The sequence below is a fragment of the Dipodomys merriami genome, unplaced genomic scaffold (genome assembly GCF_024711535.1).
Source record: "Dipodomys merriami isolate MVZ:Mamm:240054 unplaced genomic scaffold, mDipMer1.0.p SCAF_166, whole genome shotgun sequence".
In the NCBI taxonomy this organism is placed as follows: domain Eukaryota; kingdom Metazoa; phylum Chordata; class Mammalia; order Rodentia; family Heteromyidae; genus Dipodomys; species Dipodomys merriami.
In genome coordinates, this window is record NW_027203004.1 from 2,667,108 (window position 1) to 2,692,500 (window position 25,393).

The 25,393-nt window shown below is 40.3% G+C and overlaps 1 pseudogene; it reads left to right on the forward strand.

Annotated features, from left to right (window-relative positions):
* Positions 1 to 23,717: 23,717 nt before the first annotated feature.
* Positions 23,718 to 25,393, forward strand: part of LOC138828854 (Golgi to ER traffic protein 4 homolog pseudogene) — a 29,435-nt pseudogene continuing 27,759 nt past the window's right edge.

Consider the following 25,393-nt stretch of genomic DNA (forward strand, 5'->3'; position numbering starts at 1 on the left):
AGCTCCACCCAGGGAAAAGTCACCCAGCAAGGGCACCAGCCCCAGGAGTGGATTTCTTCACTGGGTTATCAGAGCCAGAGGCTGCCCCTCCCTTTAGCAGCCTTGACAATCAATTGAAATTCAGTAACATAAACCCTGAGAGTGGCTCCAGGCTCGGCTCTGTGAGTTTCTCACAAACCAGCCCCCGGGAAAAGCTACTGTTTGCTGAAAGGCCTCAACTCTACCCAGAACCTAGCCTCATCACAGCATCTACAAACGTGAGGAAAAACCCATCTCCATCTTTTGTGATACTCAAAGCAGATCTCCCTCCCATTGAATTAACCTGGGAGGAGGATGGCAAAACATTGGAGAAAGCAGAGCATTTTTCTGCCTGTTCAAACAAACTGACTTAAGAAACCAAGCAAGCCACAGGAAAATCAATCACCACAAGCAGACCAGAGACTCCAACAAGAGGCTGGTTATGGACACAAGGGAGATACAGAATTTTCCCCACCCCTCCAAAAAAAATCAAATAACTTTTTTTCTTTTTTTTGTACATTTTATAAAAAAAATTTTTTTCTAAAACTTTTTTAAAAATTTTTAATTTTTACCTTTTTTGAAAAAAATTTTTTCTAGTAACTTTTTTTCCTCTTATAATTTTTATTTTAGGGGTATATGAGTGTGTGCGTTTTTCTTTCTTTCTTTTTTTTTTCTTTAATTTTTTTTGTTTAGCTCTACTAAACTTCAGATCTTTTTTCTTTCTTTCTTATCCTTTTCACCTTTTCTTCTCCTTCATTCTTCTTTATGTGAATTAATTGTTGTTCTGCGCATCCTCAGATAAACCCGTAGTCGATGATTAGGCCTTATCCCCCATTGTGTACACATTTAATCCACAAATTTATTACTCAATTCAAAACCTCTTAGGCTTAAATTCTTTAATAGCAGTACTACCTCATTAAACCTATATGATATTTTAAGTATTTCTATTTTTAAGTTTTTCACATCTCCTTTATATACCTCCTCTTCTCTCATTATATGCACATTCTTCTCTGAATAGTTTGTTTTCAATCCTGCATATTTTTAATTTTTACTTTTCTATTTTGTCGGGTCTCTTTTTTTTCCTTTCTCTTTCTTCTTTATTTTCTCTCTCTCCTTTCATACTATCCAACCTATTTCCTGCTTTGAGTATAGGACTTAGTTAAGTTAACTCTCCCTGTGCCTTGCCACATCACTCTATTCCTATTTTTTACTCACATCTCTCCCTAAACCTAATAATTTCTGGTTTACCAAATTCTTCTTTGCGGTTCGTAGCCCATTAATATATAGTTGTTTGATGTTGAATAGATTTATCTGTTGAATTACATTGTATCTGCAGACTATAGACTGTGCAAATAGAGACTTTGGTTGATGCTTGCCTTAAGATAGTGTTCTAGCACAAAACTGGTGTTATTTTCATCCCAAATGGGCAGAGTAAGCCAAAGAAACACAAGAAACATGGCAACTCCGGGTATTGAACTCCCACTCATGATAATCAGGGACAGAATAGATAATGAATAATCCAGAGTAGAGTTCCCAAATAGCTCTACAAACACTGCTGGCAAACATGATAAATGAAAAGATTGAAAACAAAAAAAGGACTTTGTATGAGCATGATAGTGAGAGAGAGGAGGCAATCCAAAGGTTTATACAGGAATATCATGAGCGTGAGGAACCTACTCAAAAACTGATACAGGATTTGTGTGAGCAGTTTGAGAATACTCAAAAAGAAAGGCAGGAATGGTGTGAGCAGGCTGTGAACACTCAAAGAGAACTACAGGAATGGTGTGAACATGAGGAAGGTAAGCAAAGAGTAATAAAGGAATTGAGAGAGCAAGATGAGAATACTCAAAGATCACTAAAGGCATTCATGGAATCCATTAATAAAAAGCTGAAGGAAGTCAGGGAGACCACAAAGGGAATGCTGAATGGAACCAAACAGAAGGAATGGGAGTCCAAGGAAACCATAACCAATCAACTAAGTGATTTGAGAATAAACACTGAACACCAAATTAAGGAAGTAAAGAAGTTCATACAAGATCTAAAACAAAGCTTCAACAAAGAATTTGAAACCACTAAAGCTGACAAACTAGAAGGAAAAGAAATAAAAAAACAAAGTAGAATGTCTGGACAGCAGGTTAGACCATGCAGAATATCAAATCTCAGGGATTGAAGACAGCCTAGATATTATAGAGAAAGAACATACAACCATCCAAGTCAAGTCCAGGAAATATGATAGATCTATCCAACACTTGGAAGACACGATCAGAAGGCCTAATCTAAGGATAATGGGTGTAGAGGAGCACTGAGAAACAGAAGTTAATGGTGTAGGAAATTTGTTTAACAGGTCCTAGGAGATAACTTCCCAAAAATGCAAAAAGATAGACCTGTTCAGATACAAGAAGCTTTTAGAACACCAAATAGACCTGACCAGATTAGGACATCCTACCCTCACATTATAATCCACACAGGATCAATTCAGACCAAGGAAAGATCATTAAAGCAGTCAAGGATAAAGGATTAATCACCTATAAAGGGAAACCAATTAGAATCACCTCAGATTTCTCAGCAACGACAAAGCAAGAAGACCTTGGAGTGATGTATGCCATGCCCTAAAGAAAAACAACTATCAACCAAGAATACTGTACCCAGATAAACTCTCCTTCATAACTGAAGGCCAAATAAAAGCCTTCCATAGCAAAGAAAAATTGAAAGAATACATCTCCACCAAACCAGCACTACAAAAGTTTCTTAAAGATGTCCTACACATAGAAAACCAACAAAACCACAATAAATGCCAAGAAACTGCACCCAAACTGAGAATCCAAGAATCATAGGAAAGACACAGTTGTCACAGCCCCCAAAAAGGTGGATAACATGGCAAATACATCTCAGTCCTATCTCTCAAACTTAACGGACTTAATTCTCCAATTGAGCGACATAGACTGTCTAGTGGGATTAAAAAGCAAGATCGTTCTATCTGCTGCCTTCAGGAGTCACATCTTGCCCGTAAAAAGAAACACATTTTCAATGTTAAAGGCTGGAACACAATCTACCAAGCAAACGGCCCTAAATATACACGGCAGTTGCAATCCTAATATCAGATATAATAGACTTCAAATTAAAATTTGTGAGAAGAGATAAAGTACGTCACTACTTACCAATTATGGGATCTCTCCTTCAGGAGGATATTACAATTCTAAATATCTATTCGCCAAACAAAGGAGCACCCAAATTTATCCAAGAAACACTATATTCCCTCAACTCCCACATAGATCCAAAGACATTAATAGTTGAGAATTTTAACACACCACTCTCCCCACTAGATAGATCAACTCCGCAAAAACTCAACAAAGAAACTGCAGATCTAAACAACTGCATAAATCAACTAGATTTAACAGACATCTACCAAATATTTAACCCAGCAGCATCAGAATACACGTTTTTCTCAGGAACACATGGAAGATTTTCTAAAATAGACCACATTTTAGGCCACAAAGCAAACTTGTGCAAATTCAGAAACATTGAAGTTTTACATTGCATTCGCTCAGACCACAAGGGAATAAAATTAGAACTCAACACCAAAAGCCACCAAAGAAAGTCTGGGAACACATGGAGGCTGAACAACACACTGCTGAATCACCAGTGGGTCAGGGAAGAGATTAGAAAGGAAATTCAAATGTTCATGATGTAGAACAAAAACGAGCACACAAATTACCAGCTCCTCTGAGACACAGCAAAGGCAGAACTCAGAGGTAAGTTTATAGCTCTGAGTTCCTACATCAACAAATTGGAGAGATCTGAAACCAACAATTTAATGAGGCATCTGAACCCTCTTGAAAGAGAGCAGCAAGATAAACCCCAATCCAGTAGACGGAAAGAAATAATTAAAATTAAATCAGAATTAAATGAATTAGAATCCAAAAAAAAAAACTATACAAAGAATCAACAAAACAAAGAGTTGGTTCTTCAAAAATATTAACAAAATTGACAGATCCTTAGCAAATCTTATCAGAAAAAGAAGAGAACACACCCAAATAAATAAACTCAAAGAAGAGAATGAAAATATCACCACGGAAAAAAACAAGATTCAGAACATTTTAAGGGAATACTTCTCAAAACTTTATGCTGGGCTGGGAAGGTGGCTCAGTGGTAGAGTGCTTGCCTTGCATGCATGAGGCCCTGGGTTCGATTCCTCAGCACCACATAAGAAAAAAAGCCGGAAGTGGTGCTGTGGCTCAAGTGGTAGAGCGCTAGCCTTGAGCTGAAGAGCTAAGGAACAGTGCCCAGGCCCAGAGTTCAGGCCCACGACCAACCAAAAAAAAAAAAAAAAACTTTATGCTAATAATTTTGAGAACTTGGCAGAAATGGACTTTTTCCTAGCAAATATTGACACGCCAATACTAAAATAAGAGGAGTTAAACCATCTTAACAGGTCCATATTTAGCATTGAAATAGAAACAGCAATAAGAGATCTCCCAGCTAAGAAAAGTAGAGAAATAGAGGGTTTTACAGCGGAATTCTACAAGGCCTTCAAAGCTGAGCTCACACCAATACTCCTCCAACTCTTCAATGTAATCGAAAGAGAAAGTTCACTACCGAACACATTCTATGAAGCCATCATGACCCTTATCCCAAAACCAGGCAGGGACTCATCAAAGAAAGAGAACTATAGACCCATTTCTTTGATGAACATTGATGCAAAACTTCTCAACAAAATTTTGGCCAATCGACGTCAACAATTCATCCAAAAATCATACACCATGATCAAACAGGATTCATTTCAGGGATGCAAACCTGGTTCAATATACACAAATCAATTAATATTATTCATCACATCAACAGGAGCAAGAATAAGAACCACATGGTTATTTTAATAGATGCAGAAAAAGCGTTCGACAAGATCCAACACCCCTGTATGATGAAGGATTTGGAAAAATTAGGAAACCATGGAACATGCCTCAATACAATAAATGCTGTATATGACAAACCTACAGCCAGCATTATAATCAATGGTGAAAAACTAAAGCCATTTCCTCTTAAGGCAGGAACAAGACAAGGATGTCTATTCTCTCCACTTCTTTCCCACCTAGTATTAGAATGCCTAGCTACAGCAATAAGGCAAGATGCACACATAAAGGTGATCCAAATAGTGAAAAAAAAAACAAAACTCTCCTACTTTGCAGATGACATGATCATGTATTTAAAGAATCCCATAGACTCCACTCCCAAATTACTCAAGCTGATTGAAAACTTTGGCAAAGTAGCAGGGTATAAAATTAACCCTCAAAAATCAATGGCTTTTCTGTATGCCAACAATGAGAAAAGTGGGGCTGAAGTTAGGAAAGCAACTCCATTTGTAATAGCCCCAGAAAAAATAAAATACTTAGGAATTAACTTAACCAAAGAAGTGAACGACCTCTATGATGAAAAGTTTAAAAACTCGAAAAATGAAATCAAAACAGAACTTAGAAAATGGGAAAAACTCCCATGCTCCAGGATTGGAAAGATTAACATCGTGAAAATGGCAATACTTCCCAAGGCTATCTACAAATTTAAGGAGATACCTACCAAAATTCCTACCTCATTCCTCAAGGAAATAGAAGAGGCAATCCAAAAATTCATACGGAACAATAAGACCCCGAATAGCAAAAACAATCCTCAATGGAAAGAACACTGCTGGAGGAATATCAATACCAAAATTCAAACTCTACTATAAAGCCAAATGAATAAACAGTTTGGTAATGGCACAAGAACAGACCTCAGGACCAATGGAATAGAATTGAAAACCCAGAAATGAACCTACAGACTTATAGCTATCTAATCTTTGATAAGGGAGCTAAAAAAAATAGAATTGAAGAAAGACAGCTTCTTCAGTAAATGGTGCTGGAAAAATTGGTTAACTACTTGTAGAAAACTAAAGCTAGATCCTTATATATCACCCTGCTCCAGAATCAACTCCAAATGGATCAAAAACCTCGGATTCAAAGCAGACACTCTGAAAACATTACAGGATGGAATAGGAGAAATCCTAGGTCTCCTTGGCACAGGCCAAAATGTTCTTAATAGAGACCCGGAAGCACAACAAATCAAATAAAGGTTGGACAAATGGGATTGCATGAAGTTTCAGAGCTTCTGCATGGCAGAGGACATAGCTAGCAAGATCAATAGAAAGCCCACAGATTGGGAGAAGAACTTCACTAGCCATACAATGGACAGGGGTCTCATATCTAAAATATACTTGTAACACAAAAAATTAAATCCCCCAACAACAAATCCTCAAAGAAACAACTGCCCAATAAATAAGTGAGTTAATGACTTAAAGAGAAACTTCTCTGAAGAAGAAAAAAGGATGGCCAATAGACACATGAAGAAATGCTCAACCTCCCTAGCCATAAAAGAAATGCAAATCAAAACAACATTGATATTCCAACTCCCCCCAGTTAGAATTGCAAAAATCAATAACTCTAATAACAACAGATGCTGGAGGGCATATTGACAAAAGGGAACCTTACTGCATTGTTGTTGGGAGTATAAACTTGTTCAACCACTTTGGAAAGTAGTATCGAAGATCCTCAAAATACTCCACATTGAGCTCCCCTATGACCCAGCAGTCCCACTTTTTGGCATTTACCCAAATATTTACAAACAAGACCACACTAAAGCTACCAACACAACCATGTTTATTGCAGCATTATTTACCATATCTAAGATCTGGAACCAACACAGATGCCCCTCAGTAGATGAATGGATCAAGAAAATGTGTTATATATACACAATGGAATTCTATGCCTCCATCAGAAAGAATGACATTGCCCCATTTGTTAGGAAATGGAATGACTCGGAAAAAATTAAATTAAGTGAAGTAAGCCAAGCCCAAAGAAACATAGGTCCCATGATTTCCCTTATTTGCAATATCTAGTATATATATGAGTCAAGCTGAACAGGTCAGATAAGGTGATGTTAGGAAAATGAACCCTAAAATATGTATTTTAAATGTTTTTTTTATTTCATGCATTTGTTTCTAATGCAATTTTACAATTATTTCCTTGTTGCTTTGTATGTCTCTCCCCTACAATATAAACCCTGCTTTCACTGTATTTGATATTGGTATAATTTGTGGAGGGGAAGGGGAAAAACAAGTCGTTTAAATAAGGATACACGTGGACCCGTTGCAACAGTGCAAATACAAGTTGTCATGTCCAAAACGAACTTTACAACTTTGGTGGGGGGGAGAGGATTGGGAGGGGCGAGTAGGGGGAGGCTGGAAAGTGATGGGAAGGGGAAACAAAGGAGGAGACTACAATGCTTGATAAGAAATGTACTCATTATATTGCCCATGTAATTTTCACCCCTCTGTACATTATTTTCACAATAAAAAATAAATAAAAATTAAAAAAGAAATATATCCATTACCTGAATTATATGATTACAATCTCTGTATAAATTACATTTATAATAACAATACAAAACAAAATCAGACAAATATAATACTGGAGGCTTGAGTCAAATGAAAGAAAATCATATGTATGTGATACCAAGCTCAAACCCCATTATCAGTTTCCTGTTCAAAATGGCTCTTCTCATCACTTGTACTTTACCTAGCTTATGAGAGTGGTGCAAAGTTAAAGAGTGAGGAATAAGTCATACATACAGGAGAAAGTTCATCTATCAGGCAGAAAATAGTACTTACAAAGAGCAGCACTTGCTAGAACACATGCTGACTAGAATACATGCTGGTTCAATGTTTTCTGAAATAAACAAACCTAATTGAGCTTTAATACAGGCTCCACTATATACAAACTGGGGACTCAAATTTAACTAAACTCTCTGGACCTCAAATTCTTCATAAGTAAAGTTAGCATAACAAAACTTATCTCATCGTATTATGAGATCTGGATGTCATCAGATATGGAGTGGGTTGTGTCTTAGGTCTGTGTGAAACACTCAACCTCTGCTTGAAAGAGTATAAACTGGCATGATGTTTACCATATTACTTAATAGTAATACAACACCCACTACAGGCTCACTTCTCTAATCCTACTTAGAAAAGAGGCTGAGACCTCAGGATCTAGGTGCTAAGTCAGCCTGGAGAAGAAAGTAAATGAGATTCATCTCCTATGACCTCCAAAAAGGTGAGGGGGAGGTTTTCTTCAAGTGGTAGAGGGCTAGACTTGAGCATAAACTGCAGGAATAGTGCCCAGGCACTGATTTCAAGTCCTAGGATCAGCACACACACACACACACACACACACACACACACACACACACACACACACACACACACACACACTAAATTTTTTATGCTGGTATCACTGCTATTAATAACACTTTCCCCTCCTCCAAACTCACCAGCTCTTTGTGTGTGTGTGTGTGTGTGTGTGTGTGTGTGTGTGTGTGTGTGTGTGTGTGTGTGTGTGTTTGGCAGGGACTTGCCATGTAGCTCAGGCTGCTCTTGAAGTTACAATGCTCCTATTATCTTTTCTGGTTTTTTGAAAAACCTGAAATTAGAGGTTAAATGGATAGCTCACGTGGTAAGGGACTAGTTAATGAGCAACAGAATCAATTACCGAGTTCAAGTTCCAGTCTTAGACTTTAAATAAAATCAGAAATGATTTTTCTTAAATGAAAAAATGACCATAGGAATCATCTGACACCTAAATGTATGATTCAAAAGAGAAATCCTGAAAATGTTCAGGAAGTCAGAATTTAATATTCAGTGATTACCATGTAGACAGTTGATCAGAGCATCTGTACCTTGATGCTAAATGAAGTGGGCTACATTAAAAACTTAAAAATTGTACATATTTACACTGCTCAAAAAAACACAACAGGATTTTGTGATCCTCCTCCCAAGAAAATGTGGTATATATACCCAATGGAATTCTATGCCTCCATCAGAAAGAATGACATTGCTCCATTTGTTAGGAAATGGAAAGGCTTGGAAAAAATATATTAAGTGAAGTAAGCCAGGCCCAAAGAAACAGATCCCATGGTTTCCCGTATTTGCAATATCTAGCATATGTCTGAGTCAAGCAGAAAAGTTCAGATAAGGTGATGTTAGGGAAATGAACCCTAAGGTATGTATTCACATGTTATTTTTTTCTTTCATGCGATTGTTTTTAACACATTTATAAGATTATTTCTTTGTTGTTTGTATGTCCTTCTCCCACAGTATAACCCCTGCTTTCACTGTATTTGATGTCGGTATAATTTGTGGAGGGGAAGGGGAAAATAAATCGTTTAAATAGGGATACAGGTGGACCCATTGCAACAATGAGATATACAAGTTGTTATGTCGAAAACGAACTTTACAACTTTGGTTGCGGGAGGGGGGGTAGCGGGGAGGATAGGGGGCCAGGAGGAAGGTGGGAAGGGATGGGAAGGGGAAACAAAGGAGGAGGCTGCAATGCTTGATAAGAAATGTACTCATTATCTTGCCCATGTAATTATAACCCCTCTGTACAGTATTTTCACAATAAAAAATAAATTAAAAAAAAAACCCACAACAGGTCAGCACTGGGAAATAATGCTTGTAATTCTAGCTACTCAGGAGGCTTAGATATGAGGATAGAGGTACAAAGCCAGCCTGAGCAGGGAAGATTTTGAAACTCTTATCTCCAATTAACCACTAAAAAATCAGAAGTGATGCTGTGACGCAAGTGGTAGAGCACCAGCCTTAAGCAGAAGTGTTAGGGGAGAGCACCCAGGCCAAATTCAAACCTCACAACCAACGCCCCCCCCCCCCACGCACCTTGCTTATTCTCTGTATCTTGATTACTCTGGCTATTTGAATCATTTTTCTCATAATGACCAAATATATGTTGCTTTTCAACAGCTGCATAATTTTTAATTCATCACTTAAATTGAGCATATTATGGGTCATTATTTTTTTTTTGGTTTAGGAAAATCTCAGTTATATCTTGTTTTTTTTTACTATTTATTTTTGGCAGCACTGTTGCACAAATTAATGAGTGGATAACACTCAGCATACCATATGATTTAAATGTAGGTAACACAGCTGGGCGGCAGTGGTTAATGCCTGTAATACTGACTATTCAAGAGCCTGAGAGCTGAGAATTGTAGTTTGAAACTAGACCAGGCAGGAAAGAGAGATATTTCTTTTCTCTTATGCATAATCAAAAGATCTGAAAGTAAAACTATAGCAAATGCTAGAGTCCTAGCCTAGAGAAGAATAACATCAGACTGGCACCCCCATAGACACACCAAAACTAAATGACATACAGTTTTGAGACTTCTTTGCATCATCTCAACTTCCTAACTGCATGGAAAATTGGAAATTTAAAACTGGAAACTTAAAAATCTATTGATTATTTTTTTAAAAAAGTGATGAAAGTTTTAATCATGTCCATTCCCAACCAGTGCTGCACCATATAAAGGCAACACCATGGAGACAACCTGTCATCCTCTTCTTCCCCACCCATCACTCTGCCGCTGGCCCCCTGCTGCAGCCATCCTCATAAACCCTTGTTTCTAGTGAAGTGAGCCCAACCCCTCTTTCTGACCCCTCTCATCTACATTGGAAAGACACCTATCCAACATTGCTTTGTCTACTCCTATCCTCATTCCTTCCCTCACCCCAGGACCACTCTGTTTGCTCCTTCTGTCCTCCTCCCAGGTCACCTTAACATTCATGGATGTGGGAATGTGTGCTCATGCTTATATGAGATGAATGCTTGGCCAGAACATAGGCAATACACTCACCAGAATGGTTCTCCCGGGAAATGTTCCTGGACAACCCAGATTCTAGGTAAGCTCCACCATCCATCAAGTCCCCTCCAAGTCCTCCACTGCTCCTTCTTTACACTATGGAAGCCATCCCAACACAACTCTCTTTCTAGTTGAGTGGGCCCAAACCTCTTCTTGGAACCATATCCTTTTGCTAGGCTCCACTATCCTCCAGTTGACTTCCCCTCCTCACAGCCTGGCCCACACCCACCGTGTTCCTTCCCCCTCCGCCTACCTTGTATCCTGCCCCACCCTGTCCCTCTGGACTCAAGGCCACCCCAACATTAGTAGGTGAGGGGAATGTGTGTGCATGTACATCTGAATGCATGTACGTGATGCCCAACTGACCTGCACATTGGCAATACAGTCACCATAGACAGAGGCTACTGTAGTTTGAGGTTCCTAGGTCTCCTGGCATCTGCTGACAGTTGTAGGGCTGGAGGTGGGGAAGCTGTTGCTACCTCCTGCTTCTGAGATGTGGTACTAGAGGGACTCTAGGGCTTCAAGTGAGGCAGATCTCCACCTTCCTCTTGTGTGGCCCTAGGTGCTGGACACATCCCATGATGACTCTGATTCCAGGTAAGTGGGCCTGTCTCCCTACCTGACCAAATCCTCACCGCCTTTTCTGGGCCAGATCCTTACCCCTACTTTCAGCTCCAACCCTCACCCCACTCTTGGATCCACCACTCACCTCACTTCCTCACCCCCACTGTAACCCCAACCCTCACTTACAGCTTCACCCCTCATTCCCAGTATTGTATCCACCCACACCCCACTTACGACTCCACTATTCACCCCCCATTTCTGACCTCATCCATCACCATATCGGATCCACCCTTCATCCTACTTCTGTTATCAACCTACCCACACTTCCAACCTCACCCCTCACAACCATGCTCTGATGCACCCTTCATCCTACTTCTAGCCCCAACCTCAACACCAATTCTGGTCCCACTCACACATCCAACTTAGGTCCCACACCTCATCCACACTTCTGCTTCCATTCCTCACATTCATTTCTGGCTTCATCCCTCACCCTCACTCTTAGATCCACCTCTCACCCCACATCGGGCCTCAAACTTACTACTACTTCTAGCTCCACTCCTCAGTCCCCTTCCAGCCCAACCCTCACCCTCACTTCTGACCCCAACCTTACCTCCCACTTTGGTACCACACCTTATCCCAACTTTCATCTCCATCCCTCATCCTAGCTCCTCTTCCCCTCCCTTCTCCCAGTTCTACTCATCTTCCCATGGGAACAGATGCATGCATGTGGGCATGTGTGGACATCTGCTCATGCACAAGGCATTCCCATAGCATGCTTGGAAGTGGTGCCAAATTTCTTGAACAAGGTCTGTGAGAGCTGCCAGAGAAGGAAGGCCTAGAGTAAGTCTTCCCCACTTCACCTCCTGGCTTAGGCTTTTTTGTCTAATGTCAGTACTGCACTTATCATTCTTGGAAAACAAAGATTTAGGTGAGTATCTTCCCTCATCCCTCAGCTCCGGTTCCCTGTGGGATCCATCCTGGGAAGACCCTATTTTGAGTTAAGTGGGTTTAGTGGACCTGTCCCTTCTACCCGGTCCTTCCTATTTCCCCACCCCCACCTTCCACAGCCTCCCCAGCTCCCCTGCCACCTTGCCCACTCTCCTCCCACTGCCCTCAGTCCCTCAACCCTGTTCTCCAAGCCTCTGTTCTCTCAACATGCGTGGGTGAAAGGATGTCCATGAAATGCACACTTAAGTATACACATGCACATGCACATGCATGTGGTACAAGGTTGGTCTGGACATAGGCTGTGGCAGTCACCAGAGAAGGAAGGCTGGGGATTAGAGTCCACCTTACTAAAACCTGTAGTGCAGGGCTCACACATTCACTGGTGGTTGTAGTACTGGAGCCATTAACACTGCCACCCACCCCCAAGTGGTCTCTCAACTGCTGGAGGGAACTAGTGTCCAAAGACCTCTTCAGATCTCCATCTTGCTGGAACACATGTGCCCAAGTGCCTTGAGGCCCCATTTTGAGGTAAGATGGCCCTTCCCCTGGTGTGGTTGCTGAGGCACGATGAAGGGTTACGCAGTTGTACACATGTAGCTTCAGATAGGAATGAATGTATGCTTAGGAGTCCACTTGAGAAGGAAGGTGGGGGCTGTTTGACAACCTGGGCTTTCTTCTCAGGCATAACTGGGGATTGCTTGCGTCCAGTGTGTCAACTGAGAGTGGCGATGGGGTTGGAGCCATTGAGTCTACTGCCTTCACCAAACTTTTCATACACTGACTGTAGTGATGTGCTACCCTCAGGAAGCCCCTGTTTTGAGGTAAGGGGTGCTCTATCCTCCAGAGTGTACAGAATCATGCGTGAAGTTTGTGTGTGTGTGTGTGTGTGTGTGTGTGTGTGTGTGTGTGCGTGTGTGCGTACGCACGCACGCACACACACGCACACAGGTTCTCATTTACCTGTTGCCAGATTTACCTGATAATGTGTTACAGTGGGACTAAGAGAAGGAAGGCTAGGGCTTGGTGTTTGTCCCATGTCCCTTCCTGGCCTCTATAGACTTGGTTATGGGTTTGAATCTGGGGATTGTGCCACCCTCCTCAAATAGCACTTCACCTGCTACAAAGAGGTCTTGTTCAAGGGATTCTTCAGCTTCACCTCCAGATCTCCATCTTCCTGGTCAGTGTCTAACCAAGTTCATAGGTCATTATCTCATGTCCATATTTGAGATAAGTGGGCTCCCATCTAAATTCTCATGAGATCCTAATTATGTGGGAGGATTTGTGTTTAGGTGAGTACACAGTGTGCAAGAACACATATTCATGGTGCCAAATTAACCTGAGCATGTGCTATAGAGAATCTAAGAAAAGGAAAGCTATGGCTAGGATTCTGCCCTGACTCCCTTTCTGCTGTAGCCTGTGTAGTTGGAAGGTCTGGGTTTGATGTTAGGGATGCTTTCTCCAAAGCCCACCAGTGCTTCAACTGATACAGGGAGATCTTGGTATTTGAATCAGCATTTGATTGTTAGCCCACAAATATTCTAAAATATTTTTTTCCAATTCAACAATTTTTATTGACACTATTTTTCTGTGGCACCACTTAAGCTAGGTCTTAGTTACTTCACTGACCTCAAATGAGAGCTTTCTTAAGGGCAAAATAAGATTTACATTTTTCTCATAGTATCTGGTACTGTGCTACATTATGTAAAAGTTTTATATCATTACTGGGTGTGGGAAGGGCGGGTCATGTATTTTAAGGTTAAATGTTGTGTTGGGTTTGTGGGTAACCTGCATAATTATGGTAGCAAGACCTTTTATCAAATGAGAATTCTTTTGTGATATCCTGACTTGTCAACTGCAGAAATTAAGGGGAAATCATTCTGTTGTTGCGGCTTCTGATGGAGAAATTTCCATCGAGAGTCACAGAAATGATGACCTGGATGAATGACTTGGAAGGTGAAATCACAGAGATGTGGCCTGAGCACTCTCTGAGTTCCGCAGTGCAAATGAAATTCCTCCTGAAGAAACTTGAGGTAATTATCTGAAAGCAGCTGAGCTTTTTTCACAGATCACTTGGAGGAGGCAAATTGAGCCAGTAGACATGGGGTGTGACTTACTTTTTATAAGACTTTCTTATTTAATTGCTTTTACAAAGGACTTTTACTGACAGCATGTCACTTTTTGAATACAATGCATCTTGATCAATGTCATTGCATTCATCCTTCTCCCACATATCTCCCAACCCCATCTCTATGTTCTCAAGTTACCTGGTTTTATATTCACGCATATACATTGACTATTAGGACTGTGTTTGGTTACCCACCTTCTCTCCCTCCAATCACCATCCTCTACCCCTTGACCTCCTCCCACTCTCCACATATGGAACACATGTTTCAGCCTCCTGGTATTCAGTTTGTTAAACTCTGAGTTGTTTAAAGGAGTTACACTCTTTCAATCTTCCATGAGTATACCAGAATTTATTCAGCTTGTATGTATGCCTAGGACCCTGAATATGTTTTTTCATGAATGTTTATAATTTAGATCTAACTTCCACAGAGAGAAGACATATGTCTTTGTCTCTCTAACCCTGACATACTTAACACGATTTTTTCAAGGACAATCTATTTCATGGCAAATGATCTTTTGAGTAAGAGAACAAGGAAGAAGTCATTTTAGCTTTTTGCAAATAGATATGTGTTGCTTTTCCATGATATTTCATTTTGTGTGTATATAATTGAATATGAAACTAGTTGTTTGTGGGCAGTGTACTTACCCTTAGAAATGCTGAAGATAAAGGAGCCATGTCATTACTTTAAATGACCTCTCAGGCTTTGAGGAAAAGGAGAAGGAGAATGGCTTCATCATCAAAGATAATAGTATCAATAGATATTTTTGTTATTCCCTGTCACATTCTAACTTGAGTACATGATATAATACTTAAGTGACTCATGCTTGCATTTCTACCTATCTTAGTTATGGAGTTTGTTTGGCAGGAAATTTCAAGAGATTTGTGCTCCAATTTTAGTAGTAGCCTTGGGGAAAAAGAAACTCAATGCTGAGGCCCTGAGTTCAAACCCCAGAATCAACACATTAAAAAAAACTTATCTTGGGCTGGGAAGGTGGTTCAGTGGTAGAACGCTTGCCTTGCATGCATGAGGCCCTGAGTTCGATTCCTCAGCACCACATAAGCAAAAAATAAAAGCCAGAAGTGGCACTGTGGCTCAAGTAGTAGAGTGCTAGCCTTGAGCTGAACAGCTGAGGGACAGCGCCCAGGCCCAGAGTTCAGGCCCCATGACCGGACCCCCCCAAAAAAAATCTATGCAAGCTTTAGTAACAAAACACCTAACACTTGTTTATGCTCCCCTCAGATGTCTGCATAGGAAATGCCAGATCTTTCCTGGATAAAAGAGTACAATTACTAAGCACAACAAAAGAAGGTTGGCCTTGTGCAGTTTTCACATTAGTATAGAAGTTGGAGTTATCCAAGCTTCCCTAGGGTCTTGACAGTGCTCCAAGGAACAGAGAAGCGCTGTATATTTGTGACACTCCTTAAGGGCATAAAGAGTCTGTCTGGAGTACATCATTTCTGTTTCCCAGGATATTGTTTCCATGAGCTCTCAGGGTAGTTTAGAAACTTGCAAAGCTCTCCCAACTGACTCTCAGAGGAACTCCTGGCCAGAGAGGGGTCCTGATATTTGTTCCAATGACTTGTAGCATCCCTCTATTTTTGTACACCCTCAAACATTTCAGTCTGTTTGACATATGTCCTCCTTTTCACAAATGTGTAATGGCCAGAATCTCCACTCCAAGCAGCATCTTTATGGGACATGGAAAAGGTAGAAAAATGCTGCTCACAGTGATTAATGTTGTGAGCATTGCATCTGCTAGGGGGAAATCCACTCAATGGGACAGTTTTCCATTCAGGATGTAGGTGTTTGTGCTCCTTGGGCATGCGTTTTAGGAGTTTTTGAATGGAGATGCACTACAACGAATGGATAGCAATCAGTGGGCTTTGATAGCCAGTTGTTGCTTTAGCTGAACACCTTCACAGATGATATTGAAAGCAAATTCTATGAGAGAATAGAGGTTGTAGAACACCTGGGAGTGATGAACCACCAATGGCACCAAGTAGATGGAATCCTATTAAATAAAAGATGCTTGAGAACACAGTTAGATGCATTATTTGGTCCTACAAGATACTACTTTCCAAAAAATTTTAAAAAGTGTTCAGATATTTTTATCACTGTGACTAAAATAATCTAAATTATAACCCCTTTATTATGTCTTATTTAGTATTCTTCATGGTTACATATAATGAGTATGAAAAATCTTACATCCTGCTTGGAATTTTAGAAGAAATTTTAGTTACGAAGGTGTCAAGTGCATTAAGTATAGTATCCCACATCTGTAATACCACCTGATTGGGAAGCAGAAATAAAACAGGATCATGGTCTGAGACCAGGCCAGAGAAAAAACTGCTAAGACACCCATCTCAAAAAAATGAGCTGGCCATAATGGTTCACATGTGTAATCCTAGCTACTTATGTGGCAGGCATAGGTAGCCAGGTCTCAATCAATCTAGGATCAGCCCTGGGCAAAAAGCTCAAGACCTCAAATAAACAAAATGTCTAGAAGTATGTCAAAAGGAGTTGACTGCTAGCTGTTGTACTACCTAAGTCCTGTCTAGAAAGCACAGATCTTCTGAATACAAAACCCTCTGAATACAAAATTCCCCTCTCCCACCAAAAAGCCATTGTCCCATTTGAACATTTAATTTCAAGGCCACGGAGAGGTGGCAGATGGTGATATTCTCTTTAAAATTAGTTACTCAAAAGAGAAAAAGTTTTTTAGGCTTTGAAAGAATTGAAAAGGAAGAAAAATGCATGTGATTTTTATTAGCACTCAACGGCATGAACAGACAACGAGAGTGAGCAGAGAACTCACATCAAGGAATCCATGGCTAACAGATAACACTGAAAATCTTTTACCTCAGTTTCTACGTGTTGCTCACTGCAGTACAGAGACTATACAATGTCAATGGGATACCAGCAGAAAAAATGAGATATGAGAGTTACAAATGGTCAATATTCATCATTTTCTTGATTAATTTCTCTCTTGAGGGGCATTTGGGCTGATTCACTAAGCATGGTTGTGCTGAAAGCTTTATTATATCCTGGTTTGTAATCTTTTGGGTAAATCCCCAGGAGTAGAGTTGCTGGATCATAGGGTCATAGGTAGTCAAAAGTAGGGTGAAGGGAGGAAAGGTTGGAGAATGAAGAGGAGGAAAAGGGGAAAATGTAGAGAGGATTCCAGTAAATATCCTACCATTAATTGAGAAGAGTGAGGGAAGGTTTGTGAAGGGGAGGGATTAATGAGAATGTTGAAAGTGGTGGCATTGATCAAGGCATATTGTATTCATAAACTGCTTTGTTTAATGACAACTCTGCTATGTAAAACAATAATTTAAGAAATCATGTTCCTAAAGTGATAAGCAATTACAAGCAATATTATGAGAATTTGTTCAGATGACCTCTAGGGTCCATAAATAAGACTTTTTTGATTAGGATGAGTTTTAGAACAACAGTAATTGTACAGACCATATTAAGAAAATTTGATGATTTCCAGCTATTCAAAATAATGATTGCTGGATATATGGCTCAAGTGGCAGAGTGATACCTAGTGAGAAAACGTGTCAAATATTTAATTCAAGTCCTGATCTCAAACAAAATAAAAACAATCAAGAAAAGTAGGGCAGTTTATTGGGCACCGGTAGCTCATGCCTTTAATTATACCTTTAATTGGAAGCTGAGATCTGAGGATCTCAGTTCAAAGTCAGCCTGGGCAGGAAAGTCTGTGAGACTCTCATCTCCAATTCACTGCCAAAGAAAGCTGGAAGAGGTATAGGGCTAGCCTACAGTGAAAAGCTCTGGGACAGAACCAAGGTTTTGACTTCAAGCCTTAGAATAGTGCATATAAATACACAGAAGAAGTGAGGCACTCAGGTTCTGGTGAAAATTCTTCTATGTGCTGGTAGTCTGTTGAGAGGGAATTACAGTGTGAAAAGCAGTGTGGATATTTGGTGATCCCTGGTTTCTTATCCAGGAGCTGCAGTGCAGTGTGTAGAAGACAAGTCTTTCTTCAGAATTTCGCTCTCTTGGATGGATTCCCCAATTTGCTCTAAGTTATTGAAAAGTAGAACCGAGTTAGGGATATATTTCATAATATGTCAGAGTAACGTTTCCTAGATTTTTTTGTTTACCTTAAGATCTTTACAAATTACTTTTAGTAAATCTGAAAAATCTAGCAATTGACTATTGTAAGTAGATGAGTTTTTCAGTTCAGGTGATCAAATATAACATATTGTATTGCAATTGAGTGCTTTCTTTTTTAAAATTACATTATTACATCTTCTGTAATTAATATAAATAAATGAAACAAACTACTGGAATATTCTGGATCTTGGCTATGGACTGGTGTTTGTAACCTAAAATCAAGAATCCGAATATTGTAATCAAACGTGAGACCCTCCCAGTTTTATAAATAAAGTTGTATTTGAACATAGCCTCATCCAACTTTTGTATGTTCTCATGATGCAAGGCAAATTTGAGTAGTTATTATTGAAGACCATATGGCCCACTCTTTACAAAACATGTTTGTTGAGCCTGTCCTAGAATATTACAGCACACTCCTAGTGAGCATGTGGATACTATGCAAGATGTTTAACATATAGTTGGTCTAGAGGATGTCACTGGAATATTTTTTTTAATTTTTATTTTTGTTATTGTTGTTGTAGTTGTTGTTGGGGAAGGGGGATCATCAAGCTTGAATTCTGGGCCTGGGCATTGTCCTGGAGCTTCATGTCCAGGGCTAACACTTTATCATTTTGAGCCACAGCTTTACTTGTGGGGTTTTGCTGCTGCTGCTGCTGCTGCTGCTGTTGTTTGTAGATAATTGGAGATAAGAATCTCAGGGACTTTCCTACCCAAGCTGGCTTCCACTCTTGATCCTCAGCTCTCAGTCTTCTGAGGAGCTTGGATAAAAGCTGTGAGCCATTGATGCCTGGTTAATTTCTTTTTTAAAATTTGATAATTTTTGTTTTCATCTGATTTCATATTCTATCAAAATATGTGCGGAATACCTTTTTCCACAGACTCAAGTCTCCTATCACTCTTTCCTGGGGGCTGTCCTGCAAAAGCGCCCTCAACCACTATGAACTCTATGAGGGGCCCTTATGGCAGCTGAGTGTCCAGGGCAAAGGTGGCAGAGGAGGCAGTGACACCTGGGGATTGGGCAGGGGCAGGGCATACATAGAGGAAAGTGAGCACTGCTTGTATGGGCAGCCTCAGTTCAGGAGCAGACAGCCCAGGGGGTTGATGTCACGGGCAGCCCTGGGGGCTCTGTCGGCTGCATGGAGGTAGCAGTGGTGCTGCTGCTGCATCTCCTTGCCTGCCATCGTCTCCATTGTCCCTGAAGCGCAGGTGCATGGGCTCCACCTTGAGCGAAGGGGCTTAGGGCAGCCGCTGGCAGTCCGGGATTTTCTGACAGGCCTGTTGCTCATCCTGCAGGCAGCCAGAAATTCACACAGGCCATCCAGATGAGGTCGGCATGTGTACAGCCACTGACTGTCTCCCTGAGGCACTTGACCTGGTGGAGAATCCAGTCCTTGGGGGCTCAGCTGGCAGCGGGGGGCTCAGGCTGCTGAGTAGCATCTGGTACTCCCAGCTGCTGGGCAGGGCCCAAAGACCAGACCTCAGGCAGTAGCTGCAAGGTCGAGGCACTGGGCAAGGCGTGGTGCGATGAGCCAAGGTGCCCAGGTCCCTGAGGCCTTGCTGTCTGGTCTCCACTGCCAGCTTGGAGGTTCACAGCCTGGTGGCTGCCCCCTGCTGCTGTATGGCTTTCCAAGGACTCTAGCCTTACCAGGGTGCTTGGAACCAGAGGCCTCATGTACAGCCCTCCTCCTTTTCACACTGCAGCAGAATTGTGGGCCATAACAAGCTGCGCTGACCCGCCCCATTTTGCAAATTTGGTGTTGGAGATGCTGACCTGTGGCCCACAGACCCTCACAGCAGCGGTCTTGGAGCCCAGGAGGCAATGCCTTTGGCACCCCATCTTGGACAAAAGGACTAGGAGTGGCAGAGGCAAAGGGGCCGGAGTGGCTTTGCAAATGATTTAAGTACACTTTATTTGGGAGTATACTGTCTTCTCAATATGTGTAACATATTAGTTTTGTTAGGTGAATATGTGGCCATGTCTACATTGGTATTATAAAGAGAATGTAAAGAGGGATTAAATTACATGAGTCAGATAATGAATACATTTCCTTTTGTATAGTGCCTTCTTTTCCCTCCCTCCCTCCAAGCCCCTTCCTCCCATTAATTGAATATTTAAGGAATTCTCTGAGGAAATATGGACTAATGTACAATAAAATCTTTATGACAGTAGAGGCTTGACCCAATCACATTTATTTTTTTGTAGAATACAGAAATCTATTTTCTGCAATGAAGAACCAACCACGAGCTAACCTTGGAGACTGGAGGGAAGTTACTGGGCACCCTAACCTGGGCACTAAGGAGAAGATCAATCAGCCTGAAAGGATGCCTGAAAGAACACAGAACTGCAGCTTGGTGAGATGATCAAGCAGGTCCAGAGCATTGTAGAGGTGGCATTCACTTACTTTTCTACTGATGATATTCACATACCATCATAGTTTTATTTGCTTTATAAAAGAAAGGAAAGTTTAGAAAGTTCAGCATTGGGAATTTTCCAATGTAAAGGCAAGGCTTACTAACAATTATGTTGTGCTCAATAATAATACAGTATGGAAAAAGGATCAGTGTAGAGTATATAAAAACTTTAAGTACTGTGAAGATACTCTTTTATGAATCATGAAACTTTGTCCATGGAGCACAAATCTAATTTTATATGTTTTACAGTCCTGGGATATAATACATACAGTTTTCTGCTATCATTAGAAAAGGTACAGTTCCACATACTGAAATCCTACATGATTTAGAACTAATTAAGGAGTGTTTTATTCTGTGTCATTAGTAGAAAAATGATTGTTTTGTTTGGCCCCAAATAGCAAATTATTCTCAATGATTATGAACTATTTTGAACCTAATAAAGCTGTTTTGAATTCGAGTTCATTTTTTTTCTGCCAGTTCTGCTGGGACATGAACTCAGTAACTGGGTGCTGCCCTGTAGCTTTATAGCTCTTGGCTAACATTCTACTGCTTGAGACACTGCTATAGTTTTTTTGCTGGTTGGTCTTTTACTGGTTGGGATAAGAGACTTATAGACGGTTTTGCACCAACTGGCTGCAAACCATGATCCTCAAATCTCAGCCTCCTGAGTGGCTTGGATTACAAGCATGAACCATCAGTATGTGACTTCTGTTATGCTTTTTCATAGTAAATTTTCTCAAATGAGCCCGAAAATGTATCAATATGTGCATCCATGAATGAGTGAATACATTTATTTCTTCTGTGAAGTAAGTCATAAACTAAATAAGATTAAATAGTTTTTTTTTTCAAATCTGAGAACAAAACCCAGGGCCTGGCACTTGTGTCTGGCCATTATCTCTCATTGGTTCTCAGAATGACATTTTTCTTTTTTTGCTGCAAAAACTGGCAGTGGCCACTTCATTGGCCCGGATAGAACAGGAGCATCTTCAGAGATTGTGTTTGGGGCCTAAGTGAATGTAAATAATATCTTCCCCACCAGCTAATATGTCCTCATCACTGTCTAAATAATTTCTTTTAGATATATTGTCTTATTATTGTACAAAATAATGGACTCCATTATATTTTCCTATTTTCATACTACTTATTTTCATAATATTCACTTTCATTACACTCTTTTGCCTGTCTCCTCCCATGGTTGCTTCTTGTTTTTACATTTTTCTCTCTCTCTCCCTCCCTCTCTCTTACTCTCGCTTTTTCTCTCCTTCCCTCTCTTTCTCTCTCTTTCTCTGCTTGCCTCTCTGCTAGTATTTGCTTTACACTTTCTACCTGCACTCCCCCTTTTAAGCAAAGCCTCAAGTTCTGGGTTTCTGCTTATTAATTGGAATTAAGAATTTTATCCAGGCATCGGTGTCCCTCACCTGTAATCCTAGCTAGTCAAGGTGCTGAGATCAGAAGATTGCGCTTCAAAGCCAGCCTGGGCAGGCAAGTGCATGAGACTCTTATTTCTAATTAACCACCAGAAAACCAGAAATGGCTATGTGGCTCAAGTGGTAAGGTGCTTGCCTTGAGCTGAAGAGCTGAGGGGTAGTGCCCAGGCCCAGAGGTCAAGCTTCATGTCTTACCAAAAATAAAAGTGTTTCCCTAGATTTTTCTTTCAAACCATGATAATAAATTACATTTGTTCATGTAGATAATATAGGAATTTAGTATTGTTGGGTTATTAACAACTACTTAAATTATTTTTGAAAAATCATAATGAACTATGCTTTATGAATCTCATCTTATTCTGAAATATTACAAAAACAGTAGAGTTCTTCTATAGGGTCCCAATGTAATAGGAAGCCCTGTTCCATATCAGAAGTATCTATCAACCATTTCTTTCTCCTGTATCTTATTTTACATCTATTCAATTATTATTTTTATTTGTCAATTATCTTTCAGTAGTTGTACAAAGGAGTTGCCATATAACAAAAGCAGTTTATGAATACAGTGCATATTGATTTGTGCCACACCTACAATAATCACACCCCCCTCTGACCCACCATTCCCTTTTATTTCTTAGTTTTGCAGTATAGGCAATGAATTCCTTTTTAGCAAATTTAGTTTTATTTATTTATTTATTTATTTATTTATTTATTTATTTATTTATTTATTTATTTATTTATTTATTTATTGTCAGGCATGGGGTTTGAACTCTGGGATTGGGCATTATCCCTCAGCTGTTGCACTCAAGATGAGCACTCTACCACTTGAGCCAGAGCGCCACTTCCTGTTTTTTAGTGGTTTATTGGAGATAAGGGTGACATGGAGTTTCCTGCCCTGGCTGGCTTTGAACTGAGACCCTCAGATCTCAGCTTCCTGTGTAGTTAAGATTACAGGCCTGAGTGGCCTGTGCCCTGCTGATTATAGTTATTTTAAAGAGGTTGTGTAGAGGGATTTCATTTGCATAAGTCAGATGAGAACATTTCCTTTCATACAACATCTTCTGTTCCCTCACTTTCTCCCAATGAGCTTGACTACATTCTGCCCCTTCCTCCCTTCATTTGTCTACCCTTTCCCCACCCTCTTTTTGATGTACCCCAATTTCTTGCAATAATATTCTCAGGCTTTGTCCTAGTCCTTCTAAAGATTATACTACTTGGGCCACATTGGCAGCAGCGATGGTGGAGCAGGAAGGCTCTCACAATGAAGCCCACAATCACATGCAAGTTAAGCTGCATGGAGAAAGGCGGCCAGTATGGGGCACACCAAATGTACTGGACCATCTTCTTCAGGTACATGTCCCAGAGCAAGCCCGCTGAGGCCCAAGAGCTCATGTGCTCAGGAGCATACTGCTGTTCTTCCTTCATGGCCAGCAAAAAAACACAGCAGAGCTGTCCATGCTGGTGTTGGAGTCCCTGAAATAGATGTAGATGGCAGAAATGGATGGAGTGTCTGGCTAGGATGTTCAGTTGATGGACCCCTTCTCCAGAGCCCTGAAGTGTTCCAGTTGGGGTTCCTGGAAATGGGGCCATCCTTAGCTCCTTCCATTTTGGGCCCTGACCCTGTGGAAAGAGCCGAACTACTGGGAATCTTGATACTACTTTCTACACTCCACAGACGGTGAGGGCTGCGCCAACATGCTGGTGGAGGACTCCACGGCCCAAAGCTTCCATGGCAAGTGGACATACTTGTGGCTCAGGCAGTGCTGCAGTTTCTCTATTGGAAAACAAAACCAGGTCTGTGGTCTTCATCATGTATGCACAGAAGCAACATCCATCAAGCACGGGCCGCCCTCCATCCAATCCCTGCTCCACTTCATCTGATTTCTGCTGCTGGCCTTGGATGGCAGCAAGCTAACCACGTTCATGGTGCTGTGAGAGCAGTTCCAGCCCTCCCTGTGCAGGTACCCAATACATGACAAGTAGCTCGACAGGACAGAACAGGACAGGAGCATTGTCCCTCAGGGTACATCCCAAGCTTTTGTCTTCCTATGGAGGCAGTTGGCCACGTCCTGGCCTCCCTTAGTTACTCTATCACCTACAATTTTTCTTAGTTATGCTCTATGTATTAAAAACTTCCTTAAAGACAAGTTATACTGTTCATGGAGTTCATACTCACAGCTCTAAATACTGAGATGCCTAAAATATATCATTCTGCTTTGAGTAAATTCCCTCCAAAAGGTTTTCCAATTCAGAAGTTTATCTTTAATGGATTTTATAAAACCTTTCAAATGTTATACAAAAAAATAAGGACTAAGTAAATGAACGATCAAGTACTTAATGATTAGAAGACTCAATGTCCTGAAACAATTTTCCTTAACTGCTCAGTACATAGAGTATAATTCCAGACAAAATTCAGCCAGATATTTTTACGAGAAACTTTTAAGAGGGCAAATAGTATTTCCTCACTTTCTAAGGAAATATTTTTGTAGAATCAAAATGATCTCTTCAAAGTTTTAGGAAAAGTCAATAATAAATTCATCAGTACCTAGAGTTTTATAGATTGAAATGCATTTAAATGTAAATTTAGAAAATTTGTGTAGATTCCATTTTTTTTCGTTCTTCCTTAAGTAGGTTTGATAGGTTTCATCTTTGAATAAATCATCTGAAGTTGTTTATTACTGTACTTTTAAATTTTATAACGGTAGGATTTCTGATAAAGTACTCATTTGTTTTGGTTATTGGCAACTGGTTTCTTCTCTGTTTTGTTATTTTGTATTTTGATACGTCTTTTAAAATATATATCCATTTATTGATCTATTCAGATACAGCTTCTATTTTCATTGATTTTCTCTGCTGTGTTCAAAAGCAGGATTTTTTTGCCACTTAACGAAATGATTCTTAAATAGAAAAGCAAAAGAAGAATAGAATAGAAAAATAAGAGTATCAGTTCAAGCTTGTAATCCTATCTACTCAGTAGGCAAAGAGCTGAGGATTTTGTTTCAAAGCCAGCCAGGGGAGGAAAACCTGTGA